General features: G+C 46.4%; 1 protein-coding gene across 1 annotated transcript in view; it reads left to right on the top strand.

Moving 5' to 3' along the window:
* Nucleotides 1–4258: 4258 nt before the first annotated feature.
* LOC142009433 (cadherin-19-like) overlaps nt 4259–9587 on the top strand; it is a 130966-nt gene continuing 125637 nt past the window's right edge. The window contains exons 1-2 of the mRNA XM_074987509.1: nt 4259–4285; nt 4401–4463. The gene's annotated coding sequence lies outside the window, so the exon portion shown is untranslated. The remainder of the gene's footprint in view (nt 4286–4400; nt 4464–9587) is intronic.

Here is a 9587-nt window from a genome sequence, read left to right as displayed (position 1 = left end):
AGCCATTTTGAAATGAAAAGTGCTCCACAGCACCAGCCCCTCCCACCAGCAGCCAAAGCTCTATGGCTGTCAGCTGCGGGTGCCTTAAAGCTGCAGGGACACAGAAACCCTGTGCAGGAAGCTGAGAGTGTGCTGGCAGACGTAGGAGCATGAGTTGTCCAGACAACACTCCCTAGCACCGCCAGAAAGTGACATCTGTCCATGGCCAGACAGATGGCTGGCAGCCAAGACCCCCAGGATCTCCGTGGAGCCAAGGGGTCTAGGCAGAAGGGCTCCCAGGGCTCTGGGCAGCCCCCAAAGAAGAGAGGGGACCTGTGGCTGGAAGATGAAGTCTAGGACCTGCTGGCTGTCTGGAGGGATGAGGACATCCTGCTCAGGATGGAGAGGCAGAAGAGAAACACGGACACCTTCATCCACCTTGCCAGCAACCTCACCACAAGGGGCCAACCCCTCTGGACCCCCGACCAGGTCCACTCCAAAGTGAAGGAGCTGCAGCAAGCCTATGCCTGAGCGAGGGACTGAGCCTGGCAGTCAGGGGCAGTGCTGGCCACCTGCCCCTATTTCAGGGAGATTCACCAGCTTCTGGGACCCAGGGAGGCTGCACCACCTGAGGAGACCCTGGATATGGCACAGCCGGAGGGGCGGGTCAAGGAGCCCCAGCCAGGACCCTCAATGCACCCCCCCACAGGCCTCAAAGGACTTGCTGGCACCGGGGACAGCAACAGTGGGAGCAAGGGACTGCTGTGCATTCCTGAGCCCCGTGAGGGCCCTAGCCCGGCTATCTCCACCTGGGCCTCCCCTGAACCACCCAAGGAAACTTCAGGTAGAACCAGGCATGGGGTGCCCTAGTCATGTGGAGGGGGAGGGGTGGGGGGCAGTCCCTGATGCAGCCAGTACAGGTCTGGGCACATGATCATGGGCCAGGGACCCGGGGATGGCCATCATCGCTGCCAGGAGGGGGGAGCCTGCATGGAGCCATGGGCTACCATGAGGTTCAGAAGCCCAGGAGAGCTGGTGCAACCACTCTAATGGCCCCATGCTGATGGACCCCACAGAAGACATGCCACCCCAGAGCACCTCACCACAAGCAGGGTGGGATGGCAGTGGGGACAAGGCTGCTGGCCCACGGTACCTGGGCTCATGACTGACGGGGCACCACCCTCTTGCCTTATGTCTTCACAGCCTCAGCATCTGCCAGCCACCCTAGCCCCCTGGACATGCCTGAGAGCCCTGCAGCAGAGGACAGCAAGGGGGAAAAGTGTCCCTGGACCAGGCGCCATGGTGGGAGGAACCACCTGCACAGCTGGGCAGATGATCTGGTGGCAGTCCACATGGCTGCATGGTGGCAGCAGAACTGCTTACTGCAGGAATGGCTCTCCATGGACTGGGCAGCCTGGGACTGGAAGGCCGGGTATCTCAACACCCTGACCCAGGTCGTCACCAGCTGCCTGGCCCAGCCACCCACCCCATGGATAGCCTTTTCTGCAGCACCCCCATCTGCCCCAGCCCCCCCTTCCTCCCCAGTACCCTCCTCTTCCCCACCCCGCTCCACCCCAACCTCCGCCACTGCCCCCCTCTTCCTCAGCTCCCACCTCTTCCCCAGCCCCCCCGTGCCCCTTGTGCCACCCCTGCTCTTGCAGTTCTGCTCCCAGCTGATATGATCCCAGCCAAGCAGTGGGAACTGGCACACTGGCTGTGGACGGACAAACCCTGCCCATCCGTGGCTTTCCCCACTCCTCCCCACCAGTCTGAGCTCCTAGATACCCTGGTTCAGCCCTACCTCCCCATTCCACCTGCCCCATCCCGGCCCCACTGTGGTCCCCGGACCCGGGGCGGTCACAGCTCCAGGGGCCATCGTGGCTGCCGACCAACCACTCTGACAGAGGATTGAGGCCCCTGCCTCCCCATGTATATAGTTCACCCCCCCATTGTAAATAGTTCACCCCCCATAAATAGTCACACGTTCTTTGTGTTCCAAAAATAGCAGTTGAATTTACTTAACGGTGCTATGTGTCTTGCTTCCGGTGGGGTAGGTAAGGGAGGTGCTGGTGGGGCAGGGGCGAGAACGGGTTGGGGTGGGGCTGTTGACTGGAGTGAGCCGGGCCACGTCATGGTGGCCCCTGGGGAAAGGCCTCCCTTGAGGGTCTTCTGCACACGCACCCTGTCCCGGTGCACCTAGCGACACAGGACCGCACCTGGCTGCTCATAGTGTGGCATGGCCTCGGCTGCGCAGTGTGCCACAAAGAGCTCCTGCTTGCTCTCCACGAGGTTTTGGAGTGCACAGTAGGTGCCCATGACTGTGGGCATGCTGGGCAGGCCTACCTCCAGGCACATCAGGAGGCACCTGAAATGCGCCTTCAGACGGCTGAATGCCCACTCCACAGTGTTCCTGGCCTGGTTGAGGTGAGCACTGAAGAGGCCCTGGCTCTCATTGGTGTGTCCTATATAGGGGTGCATTAGCCAGGCCTGGAGCGGGTAGGCAGCATCGGCGACAATGGATGGGGGCATGGTCACATCTCCCATGAGCAGCTCCCATGGGGGGATGTAGGTGACCTCTGCCATCCTGTGGTCAAGCCACGAGTTCCGCAGCATGTTTGCATCATGGGCCCTGCCCAGCCAGCCCACACAAATGTCCAAGAAACATCCTCAGGCATCCACGAGGGCCTGGAGGACGATGGAGTGGTAGCCCCTTCAGTTGATGTACCATCCCTGGCTGTGTGGTGGGGCCCAGGTGGGTGCTGTCCAATGCACAGATGCAGTTGGGGAATTCCAGCTGTTGGAAGCCGGCCATGGCAGCGTCCACGTCTCCAAGGCAGATCAGGCTGTGCAGGAGGATCCTGTTGATGGTGGCGACAACCTGTAGGGGTAGAGGGCACAGGCACCTGTGAATGTGTGGTAGCATATGGGGGCTCCCCTCCCCGGGTCCCCACTCCCTGGGCCCCCCCTCCCAGGCACCCCACTGCCTGGGGCCCCACTTCTTGGGACCCCCCTCCCCAAGACCCCACAGTGGGTGTTGGCCCTGGGTGCCTTACCTCAAAAAGGATGACCCTGATGGTGGCCTTTCCCACCCTGAATTGGTGGCTGACCAAGCGGTTGATGTCCAGGGTGGCCAGCTTCCACAGGGCGATGGCCACTCATTTCTCCAGGGGGAGTGTGGGCTGCATGCACGTGTCCTGGTGGTGAAGTCCTGGTGCCAGCCAATGGCACAGCTCCATGACAGTGGCCCAAGTCATCCAGAAGTTATAGAGTCACTGGTCGTCGTTCCACTCTCCTAGGGTGATGTCATCCCACCATTCCCTGCAGGTGGGGTACTGCCACAGGCAATGGTGGGGCTGGAACAGGGGGTGCTCTGGATGCACCATGGGGGAGCCTGCAGGAAGTTGGCCACGTGTTGGGCAGCACATAGCCTCATACGGCATGCTCTCAGGATGACCATCAGGCTGGCCACGACATCCAAGGCGTCCCCATCAGTGAAGTGTTGCAGGTCCACGGCAGGCAGTGGTGTGGTGGCTAACCAAGGCTCTGCCAAGTGCTGTGCTGGAGGTTGTGTGCTGCAAACAGCCAGGGTCCTCAGCATGTGCAAGGGGGATGTGTTTGGAAGGGGCCCTTTAAGGGGTCAGTTGGCCTGTGCTCCAGGAAGGGCTTGTCGGCTATTCGACCCAGCCCTTGCCATTTCTGGCCCTGTTATTTCGAAATGAAGCTGTGGCTGTGTAGCTCTGTGGCCATGTAGCCGCTCCCTTTCAAAATGACTGGGAGTCTTTTCAATGTTGCGGATCGCAAGGCCGATCCACGTTGCATGTGTGCTTCCATAGCACTTATTTTGAAATAGCTTATTTCAAAATGACGGATAGGGATAAGCCATTTCGATATCACTCCCTAGAGTGGCCACAGCCAAAGTGTCAGAAAATATGAGGAAAGAGTACAAAAAAGAGATTGCTGAATTTCTCTTCTCTTTTATATATTTTTGTGACTGCTCTAAATTTACTACTTGCTTCCCTTATTAATCTCTAAACAGACGGTGTGTCCCTTTCACTTGCAAAAAAAAACCCTCTTATGCAAGACGAATTACTTTTTTCTTCACTTCAGCTACATGACAATAAGTACTGCTTTTTTCCACTAGAAAATAGAAAAATAGCATGCATTTAGCTTGCTGCAGCTTTGTGCATTTTAATTCTGGACTCTCAGTGAACTTCAGAAGGGCCTTATGATGTTTTGCACAAAAGTGCCTGTGTTCATAGTTTTACTCCAGGCACTGAAAATAACATCTTGTAAGCAGCGACATACTGTGAGTTCTTAAAACGAGTAGCAGAAGTGTCTTTTACTGAGAGGAAGCTGTAACTTCTAAAATTTTCTGAGGAGGCTGAGAAGTTAAAAAATAACTCTTTCATTTTGTTCATCAGATGTTTAATTTGATTTTATACTATCAATTTCTTCAAGCCTAGGAGGGCCTGGAGGTCTCACAGGTAAGTGCAAGATTTTTTGTTTTTTCATTATCTGTACCATTTACATGAAACAATATTTCAATGCATGCCTCCGGTGTAAATTTGAAAAGCATAGAAAGGAAAAACCACAAGCCACTCAAAAACCCTTCATTAGCAAGGCTCTGCTTCTGTAGTGGTTTCTCAAAACTTACTCAAAATCTTGTAACTGTTGGAAACTTGACTTTACTTACTTGGAGTTACCTGATGGAGTCATTTACTACACTTCTTTTTGTATACCTTGCACATTAGAATTCCCCTGCTGATTATCAATCTGTGTTCCAGCAAGGCATCCTCTCCTCACAGCGTATGAAAACATCACCTACTGTATAGTCATTCAGGAGATTTTCAGTTAATACAGTGAAAATTCACAATTTTTGAAAACGTATAGAGATAGAGAAGAGCCCTCTGGTGTCTCACAGAAACACCTAGAAGTGTTATCTGTTTCACAGTTCTGCATCCTATGGCAGCAATAATATTGTTTTCTTCTTCTATCATGTACATGCACATATCTACTCCTATTTTACTTTATAAACCTGTATCTGACATCAAAATGCCTTTCAGACTGCAGAAAGATGTTGCTGTACTTTTATTAGCACTCATGTGTAAAATGATGGTTGCCAGAAAACCAAGATTTCTCAAACGTTATTGTATTAGTCCATAAATATAACCTTTATAAGCCTGCTATTAGCTACCAGAAGTAAAATTTCTACAAATATTAGGAGGCAGGATGTGTTTCTCTCATATATATAACGCTTTTATTAAGATTAGATTGAATTAAAGAAAATGTCAAACAAATATTTAATAACTGCAAATAGATAATACCAGGGTATTGAACTTTAAACACACTTTTACTATGAAACAGATTATGTCAGTACTCTAATACAGTAACATGTACTCTTAGATGCACAAGTTCATTTACTATCAATGAAATAAGTCAGGATTCACATGAACATAATTAAATACAGAATTCATTCTGTGGAATCAATCAACTATGCATGTATCTGTAATGTGATGAAACCAGGCAGATAACATGGTGCAGATGTGCTTCTAAAGTTGATTTATTGCCTCTTTTCACATTAATTAATTCCTCAGACTTATGACCAACTAGTGGACAATGAAATACATGCATGGAGACATCTTTAATTAAGGGAGGAGCGGAAAGAGTTTAAAGTGACAGAATAGGCTGAAAAAATCAGTAAATTTGGATCTCTATTACAACAGCAATTTAAATTATTTTTAGCTAGGCCAAACATTATATGAAATGCTAGTACTAATTTCACATCTGCACACTCTAACGGTTTGAGTGTTCAGAAATTAATTCAAAACAGTGACTTCCTATTTCAGGAACTATTGTGAATTTATTGGCCTGGGTGATAAGTGTTAACCGAGATAATTAAAACTTGGTAGTTACTTCTGTTCAATAAAAAGTCAACGTATGTTATCTTTAATAGATGGAGCTTGATTGATGCCAATAGTTTAGATTGTCTGTCTATTATTTTTTTTTCAACACGGTATTTTCAGTTTCTCATATTTTTGATAAATTTTAATTATTTGGGCTATTTTGCATGTGTAGCCTCTGCCTTGAGTTCAATTTTACTTTATTATACATGATCAAAAAGTGGCTAGCCATTAACAAGAATGTGAATTATGCAATAAAAGGAGTATTGCAGATTTCTCTATAGCCTACGTGGTTTGAAATGGGAATTATAAAATTTGCAAGAGGGAAATGCCAAGACTCGAGAGAGTCGTACTGTCCCTAAGAAAGACCCTACAGAACTGGCAGTTATATTTTACAGAAAATCTTAATTTTCACAAGTACAGTGGAATTTGTTCCACACCAGTCTCTTCATTTTAGAATGATCTAACTGCACTGCACCTTTTTCCTGTACAAGAGGTTTTGTGTTAGGTATGGCATTACCACACCATATTACATTCTGGGCTTGTCTACACTTCTCTTCAACTTTGAAGGGGGCGTGTTAATCAGGGCAATGGGAAATTACTAATGAAGTGCTGCAGTGAATACACCAGACATCATTAGGTTAATTCTCCCCCTCAGGAAATTCAAAGTGTCAGTCTTCGAAGTGCCAGCATGCATGTAGCCTCAGGCACTTCAAACTGCATGTGCTACTTTGAAGTGCCTTTACTCCTCAAAATTTTGAGGAAAAAAGGCACTTCGAAGTAGCACAGGCACTTCGAAGAGCCTGCAGCTACATGCATGCCGGCACTTCGAAGTCTGACACATTGAATTTGCCACGGGGGAGAATTACCCTAATGAAGTGCTGCATATTCACCACGGCACTTCATCAGTAATCTCCCGTCGCCCTGATTAACATGCTCCCTTCGAAGTCTGGGGCAAGTGTAGATGCAGACTCTGAGAGTCAAATTCAATACACATTAAAGTTAATAGCAACACATTATTTGACTTCATTGTGAAAAGTGCTGGCCCAATACATTTTTATTAGGATAATTCAGTTCTAGCAAGGCTAAAATTCTTCTGCTAAATCAACTTTGTTCTATTGTTTCCTAATTTCTTAAAGGACAATCTCACCTCCTGCTGCTCTGGGCAGCTAATATAACAGTTTCTAAGTCCTTTTTTCTTGATTCCTCCTGGTCATTTGAACTGAACAATTTAATGCTGTAAATGTATTAATAACAAATAACACTAAAAGCAAAATGGCATTCTAACTTTTCCCCCTCAGTCATATACATTGTATAGATATATTGTCTTTATTAATTGAAGGAATTATATAGAGCCCACAACCATCCTATCTGCAATCTCTAAGTCCCCTGGACTGCAAGAAGGAAAATTGCCCGGTTAGACCATGTCTACCAGAGTGGCTTTTCATGGCAAAACTGGGCTTTTGCCAGAAAAAAAAAAAGTGCCTACACAGCAAATGCTCTTTGTCAACAGTGTGTTGACAAAACCCAGCAGATCCACCGGCAGCCTTATACCTCTCCCCATTCAGATATTACACCTTTCTTGACCTTGTTCTGTCGACAAAACAGCCATGTAGACTCACCAGGCAGCCCTGTTTGCAGAGCTTCTGGTCAGCTGTTTTGTTAAGGGAGGGTCAGGCATTCTGTCTGCCCTCTGTCAACAGAGTGGATTGATCATTTGATCTGCTTTTATGTGTAGATGCTATCTGTCCACAGAAGTTTTGCCAGGAAATCCCTTCTGACTGTGACTTCTGTAGATGGGGGGTGCCAGCACACCTTTCTAACAAAGCCACTTTACAGAAAGGAGACTGAAAAATGTGAAGACAATTAATCTTTGGAATGGTTTATATAAGTATGTGGTAGAGTCTCCATCACTTGCAGTGTTTAGGCCAAGGTTCAATATCTTTCTGAAAGAGGTGCTATATTTGAAACAGAAACAGAAATTAATTGGGGAGAAGGGGAAATTGCTGGATGGAATTCCTTGGTCTGTGGTCTGCAGATTAGATCATCATGATGGTCTTTTTTGACCTTAAAAATATTAAGAGAATGATGAGTCTATTGCAGGCCTGTGGAAGAAGTGGGGCAAAGGAGGTAAATACCTAAGGGCCTGGCAATTCAAAATCAGTGGCTGTGGCTTGAGCCCTGGGCCCTTTACATTGCCACTGTAGCCCAATGTGCCATGCGCCAGGCAGTGCTGAGGTCTGCCTGGAGGATGTGTGGCATGCTTCAGGCAGTGCTGGTGGCTATCAGGGTAGGCTGGCCCTAGCCCTGCCTCCTCTGCTCAAGCTCCATGTCTTCTGGGCCACAGAGCTGATCCACACACACCATGTCTGTCAGCCTGACTGATCTCAGAAAATCTTGTCAATAGTTTGAATTCTAAGGATATTAGTATAATCTGGTAGAAAAAATGATTTTGAGGAAAAAAACCACTAATTTTTCCTCAGCTTACTGAAATTATTTACCAGGTTTAGATATCAAAACCAAAAGTTAGTAAAGAAATAGACAAAGAGCATTTTCTGAGTGTAACCAAACTGAGGATGAGATATATTTTTTGTGTGGTTACAGATTAGGATACTACAGAAAACCCTTTGGCATCCCAATGCCTTGGAGCCTCACCTTCTGGTGCTTACATAAAGGCTTCCAATCCAATGACAATATTGCGATACATTCAAAGATGAGAAATGTGAACCTCTAATGAACAAGTAGTCATTACTCAGTGATTTGGAGATAAGCAGCGCCTTGAATTTCATCTAAAAATAGTCACACAACCAAGGATAGACATGCTGTATTGTCTTTTTTTCACAAAAGAGAGAGCTAAGAGAGGAAGACCTAAAAACAGAGATAGAAAGAGGTCATGTTTCCTGGTTCTTTATTTTTATGTCTATATAATAATAATATGAGATAATATCAGTATTTTGTAGAATATGCAATAAAATATGTAATAAATCACATGTGAAAGCAAGTAAATATTATAATAATTATACAGAACAAATCAGCAGTCATGTAGCACTTTAAAGACCAACAAAACAATTTCTTGGGCGATGAGCTTTCATGGGACAGACACACTTCCTCATTTGTACAGGTTGAACTTCTTTACTCCTCATTTGTTTTGGAAAAGAAAATACATTTTTGACCAACTCTAGTTTTGAATGAGACAACTTAATGCTTGAACAACATAAGAATGGTTCAGAGGAGTAGCCAAGAATAGGGGCCAAGGTTGAAATCTCTAAGGACTATTGTTGCTGGCACAATTTACAACTCACTTGAGACTGCCAAACTATCAGGACATCTAATTTGCAATGACAAACCTTGTGGCCATAACACAATTAAGCTATGAGTCAGTTGAGAGGTTCAATATAGGTAAATGTTCAAATATCCTATATTAATTAAACAGAGGAGAAAAATATTATGTCCCTCCCCTCTGGATTTTCCCTTTTTCTGGCAATAGATGTGTCTTAAATTATGAATCAATAAAACAAGAAAATCAAGCTTATCTACAGAGTCTTATGAGTAAAACAAAACAAAAAAAATTCTTAACACTTTCTCACATTTATCCACTGTTCTTTGGCAAAGTATAGCAAAGTACTATACAAGGTTGTGATATGCAAAATTTTTCATTTATTAATTATAAATTACACTTTTTCTCCTATTATAGATTATATCAACACC

Source organism: Carettochelys insculpta, chromosome 2 (assembly GCF_033958435.1).
Source record: "Carettochelys insculpta isolate YL-2023 chromosome 2, ASM3395843v1, whole genome shotgun sequence".
In the NCBI taxonomy this organism is placed as follows: domain Eukaryota; kingdom Metazoa; phylum Chordata; order Testudines; family Carettochelyidae; genus Carettochelys; species Carettochelys insculpta.
Note: the sequence above shows the minus strand (reverse complement) of the source record. Positions and strands in the feature narration are given on the sequence as shown.